Raw genomic sequence first — 5,870 nt, forward strand, 5'->3', positions numbered from 1 at the left:
CCACAGAGCGTGAGAAATTTCTGATCAGCGTGAGGGCGTGAGAGTTTGCTTGAGGGCGTGAGTCTCACGCTCAAAGCGTGAAAGTTGGCAGCCCTGTGTTTCACAGAGTGCTGGAGTAACTCAGCAGGTCAGGCAGCATCTCTGGAGAAAAGGAATAGGTGATATTTCAGGACCACTTGAGTCTGAAGAAGGGTCTTGAGCTGGAATGTCACCTATTCCTTTTCTCCAGAAATGCTGCCTGACCTGCTCAGTTACTCCAAGGTGAGTATTGGAATCGGAAAAGGAGTTGAAGTGGTTTAGTAACCGGGAGGTCCAGCAGGCCTTGGTGAACCGAGCACATGTATTCGATGAAAATCTGCTGATAAATGGAAGCTGACTTTTTTTTATGTGGGGATACATGTTCATAAGTGGAGGAGAAGAATGGGCCATTCGGCCCCTTCGAGACTACCCAGCCATTCAATCATAGAGTGATACAGCGTGGAAACATGCCTTCGGCCCAACTTGCCCAACATGTCCCAGCTACACTCGTCTCACCTGCCCGTGTTTGGCCCATACCCTTCCAAACCTGTCCTATCCATGTACCTGGTAGACAAAACTGCTGGAGAAACTCAGCGGGTGCGGCAGCATCTATGGAGCGAAGGAAAATAGGCGACGTTTCGGGCCGAAACCCTTCTTCAGACTGATGTAGGGTGGGGGGAGGGCGGGAAGAAGAAAGAAGGAGGAGGAGCCAGAGGGCTGAGGGGGAGCTGAGAAGGGGAGGAGACAGCAAGGGCTACCGGAAATTGGAGAAGTCAATGTTTATGCCGCTGGGGTGCAGACTGCCAAGCGGAATATGAGGTGCTGCTCCTCCAATTTCCAGTGGTGCTCACTCTGGCCATGGAGGAGGCCCAGGACAGAACGGTTGGATTCGGAATGGGAGGGAGAGTTGAAGTGCTGAGCCACCGGGAGATCAGGTTGGTTAATGCAGACCGAGCGGAGGTGTTCGGCGAAACGATCGTCAAGCCTACGCTTGGTCTCACCGATGTAGATCAGCTGACACCTAGAGCAGCGGATGCAATAGATGAGGTTGGAGGAGATGCAGGTGAACCTCTGTCACACCTGGAACGACTGCTTGGGTCCTTGAATGGAGTCGAGGGGGGAGGTAAAGCAACAAGTGTAGCATCTCTTGCGGTTGCAACGGAAAGTGCCCGGGGAGGGGGTGGTACGGGAGGGAAGGGAAGAATTGACTAGGGAGTTACGGAGGGAGCGGTCTTTGCGGAAGGCAGACATGGGGGGAGATGGGAAGATGTGGCGAGTGGTGGGGTCACGTTGGAGGTGGCAAAACTGACGGAGATTTATGTGTTGTATGTGACGGCTGGTGGGGTGAAAGGTGAGGACTAGGTGGACTCTGCCCTTGTTCCGAGTGGGGGGATGGGGAGAGAGAGCAGTGTTGCGGGGTATTGAAGAGACCCTGGCGAGAGCCTCATCTATGGTGGAGGAGGGGAACCCCCGTTCCCTGAAGAATGAGGACATTTCCGATGCCCTGGTGTGGAACGCCTCATCCTGGGAGCAAATGTGGCATAGACTGAGGAATTGGGAGTAGGGGATGGAGTCCTTACAGGAAGCAGGGTGGGAAGAAGTGTAGTCCAGATAGCCATGGGAGTCTGTGGGTTTATAGTGGATGTCGGTCAAATCTCTATCACTTGCGATGGAGATATTGAAGTCAAGAAATGGTTCAAGTTCAAGTTCAAGTGAGTTTATTGTCATGTGTCCCTGTATAGGACAATGAAATTCTTGCTTTGCTTAAGCACACAGAAAATAGTAGGCATTTACTACAAAACAGATAAATGTGTCCATATACCATGATATAAATATATACACACATGAATAAATAAACTGATAGTGCAAATAACAGAAAGTGGTTGGTAATAATCAGAGTTTTGTCCGAGCCAGGTTTAATAGCCTGATGGCTGAGGGGAAGTAACTATTCCTGAACCTGGTTGTTGCAGTCTTCAGGCTCCTGTACCTTCTACCTGAAGGTAGCAGGGAGATGAGTGTGTGGCCAGGATGGTGTGGGTCTTTGATGATACTGCCAGCCTTTTTGAGGCAGCGACTGCGATAAATGGTAGGGAAGTGTCGGAAATGGTCCAGGTGTTTCTTAAACGTTGGGATAGGCCCAGCCTCAACTGCTTCCTCCAGCATCTTGTTCCATACACCCACCACCCTTTGTGTGAAAAAGTTACCCCTCAGATTCCTATTAAATCTTTTCCCCTTCAACGTGAAACTGGTCCTCGGTTCACCTCCTCTGGGCAAAGAGACTCTGTGCACAGTGATAGATCATGGCTGATCTATCTCTCCCTCTCAACCCCATTCCCCTGCCTACTCCTCGAAACCCCTGACACCCGTACTAATGTCTCTTTTCTTCTTAGGTCCTCATTGGCCATTTGTACACGGCACAGAAGCTCGTCATTGAAGGCCAGTGAAAGTGATAATTGGAAGGGCTCCGTCAATCCCTGTTGGTGCCTGGCCTCCACGATGTAGATCTCTCTCCAGTACGGTTTGACAAAACTGTAAAAGATTGTGGAAGCAAGGCTTGCACAACACTGTAATCCATGCATTTAATTGTACTGCAAAATTGCAATAACTATTACTGCAGCAATGGTGAAAGTCAGCTATATAATTAAAAATGCATTTTTTATAATCCCCATGCAATGTGTAATTTTCAATATTGCACAGACTAATGTGCAGTGAAAATGTATGGTTAAATATTAGTTTTCTGCACAATCAATAAAAGAATAAGAAAAACATCGATGAAGTGTGTTCTTGGCTTATATATTGTCCCAGTGTAATCTCTACAAATATTAACAGCAGTATAACAGCAGCCTATTTATGAAATGGACCCATGTGTTTATACTATGCACTTTACAATGTTGATCCTATGGTAGGTACATTCATCCAATCTCTGCAAATATGGACTTAAGCCAAGAGAAGACACAGAGTGCTGGAGTAACTCAGCGGGCCAGGCAGCATCTCTGGAGAACATGGATAGGTGACGTTTCACAGAGTGCTGGAGTAACTCAACGGGTCAGGCAGCATCTCTGGAGAACATGGATAGGTGACGTTTCACAGAGTGCTGGAGTAACCCCTGACACCCGTTCTAATCAATAATCTGTCAATTTCTGCCTTAAAAATACCCAATGATTTGGCCTCCACAGCCTTCTGTGGCAATGAATTCCACCAACTCACCACCAAATGAAATTCCTCCTCATCTCCTTCCTAAAGGTACGTCCTTATATTCCGAGGCTCTGGCCTCTGGCCCTAGAATTACTATTCGGTAAGATTCAATGAGGTCCTCCATCTTCCTTCTAAACATATATGAGTACAGGCCCAGAGCTCATCATATGTTCACCCACTCAATCTAAAGGATTTGAGTATAGGAGCAGGGAGGTTCTACTGCAGTTGTACAGTGTCTTGATGAGACCACAACTGGAGTATTGCGTACAGTTTTGGTCTCCAAATCTGAGGAAAGACATTCTTGCCATACAGAGAAGGTTCACCAGACTGATTCCTAGGATGTCAGGACTTTCATATGAAGAAAGACTGGCTACTCGGCTTGTACTCGCTAGAATTTAGGAGATTGAGGGGGGAATCTTATAGAAACTTACAAAATTCTTAAGGGGTTGGACAGGCTAGATGCAGGAAGATTGTTCCCGATGTTGGGGAAGTCCAGGACAAGGGGTCACAGTTTAAGGATAAATGGGAAATCCTTTAGGACCGAGATAAGAAACATTTTTCACACAGAGAGTGGTGAATCTCTGGAACTCTCTGCCACAGAAGGTAGTTGAGGCCAGTTCATTTGCTATATTTCAGAGGGAGTTAGATGTGGCCGTTTTGGCTAAAGGGATCAGGGGGTATGGAGAGAAGGCAGGTACAGGATACTGAGTTAGATGATCAGCCATGATCATATTGAATGGCGGTTCAGGCTCGAAGGGCCGAATGGTCTACTCCTGCACCTATTTTCTATGTTTCTATGTTTCCTGGGATCATTCTTGTAAACCATCTCCAGAGCCAGTACATCCTCCTTGGAAATGGCCTAAAATTACTTATAATACTCCATATATGGTCTGACCAGCATTACATCCCTTTTTATGCATTCTAACCCTTTCGAAGTAAATGCTAGAATTGCTTTTGCCTTCCTTACTACCGGTTCACCTTGTAAATTAACTTTTTGGAAATCCAGTGGCAACATTAACTCCACTTTACTCTCTTTGTCGATTCCCCCAGAGCTGTTGCATATTTACAGCTTTAGCTTTTATTTTGGGTCTGCAGCAGCTGCTGTGTGCAACGGCTCAATGTTCCAACATATTGTTCTTCTCTCTTCGTCTGCTCTCAATCATCTCCATGTACAAACCTCCTCCAGATCGCTCTGCAATAATAGCAGACACTCATCCCCTCTCCCTCAGACGGCACTGAGAGCTTTGTATTACCTGGGCAAACTTGTCCTGCACTGTATCCCAGGTGTGAAGAAAGGTCCCGACCAGAAACGATGCTGCCTGACCCGCTGAGTTACTCCAGCACTCTGTGAAACGTCACCTATCCATGTTCCCCACAGATGCTGCCTGACCCGCTGAGTTACTCCAGCACTCTGTGAAACGTCACCTATCCATGTTCCCCACAGATGCTGCCTGACCCGCTGAGTTACTCCAGCACTCTGTGAAACGTCACCTATCCATGTTCCCCACAGATGCTGCCTGACCCGCTGAGTTACTCCAGCACTCTGTGAAACGTCACCTATCCATGTTCCCCACAGATGCTGCCTGACCCGCTGAGTTACTCCAGCACTTTGTGAAACGTCACCTATCCATGTTCTCCACAGATGCTGCCTGACCCGCTGTTACTCCAGCACTCTGTGAAACCTTTACGTCTTTGGAGTGTGGGAGCCTGGGGCATATCTAGATTGGGAGCAGTTCCAGTAGACCAAACGCGTGGGAGGACCGCACTTTGTAAATGGTGCCAAAACATGCATGTGTAAATATGCAAAAAGTATTTTGCTGTGCAGTTACACGAGGCAAATAAATCACCATAGAACCATTCACCCATGACTTCCTGACTCTTATACTCCACCCTGACCTATGAAGACAAGAATCCCACCTGCCTTCTGTACCTCTCTTTGTACTTGCGCTTCCACTTCCAGGGATCTGTGGACCTGGAGCCCAAGATCCTTCCATTCATCAGTGCTGTGTGTATGTATGGGTGAAACCTTACAAGGTGACCATGCAGGTTTTGAAAGCACTTCAGAAAACTGCACTCCTCAATTCCTCTGCTCTACAACACTCCCCAGAGCCCTACCATTCACTGTGTAGCTCTTGCCCCTGTTAGACTTCCCAAAATGCAACACCTCACATTTCTCTGTATTAAACTCTATCAAGTGTATTCAACTCCATCAACTATTCTGAACTATAATAAACTATTATTATTATTATTTCTACTACTATTGTTTGTTTTTTAAGTATGTGTGTGTGTATAATATATATATATATACTAGACTAAGGGTATTGGGTCCCATGTTCACACGGGAGGGCTGGTCCCCCAACGCAATATTCCACCCTTCCACCAATTCCAATATTGCTGACCAGTGAGGGGGGGGGGGGGGGGCTTTATGGAGCACTAGTAAGGGTGTTGTGGGCCGAAGGGACCGGTTTCCAGAGGGCTAGTATGGACATTGTGAGCCGAATGGATTCTTGGGCTGGCAGCTCAGTCACTCAGGCCTGGTGGGCTGGCAGCTCAGTCACTCAGGCCTGGTGGGCAGGCAGCTCAGTCACTCAGGCCTGGTGGACTGGCAGCTCAGTCACTCAGACCTGGTGGGCTGGCAGCTCAGTCACTCAGGCCTG

The sequence above is a fragment of the Amblyraja radiata genome, chromosome 2, assembly GCF_010909765.2.
Source record: "Amblyraja radiata isolate CabotCenter1 chromosome 2, sAmbRad1.1.pri, whole genome shotgun sequence".
Classification (NCBI taxonomy): domain Eukaryota; kingdom Metazoa; phylum Chordata; class Chondrichthyes; order Rajiformes; family Rajidae; genus Amblyraja; species Amblyraja radiata.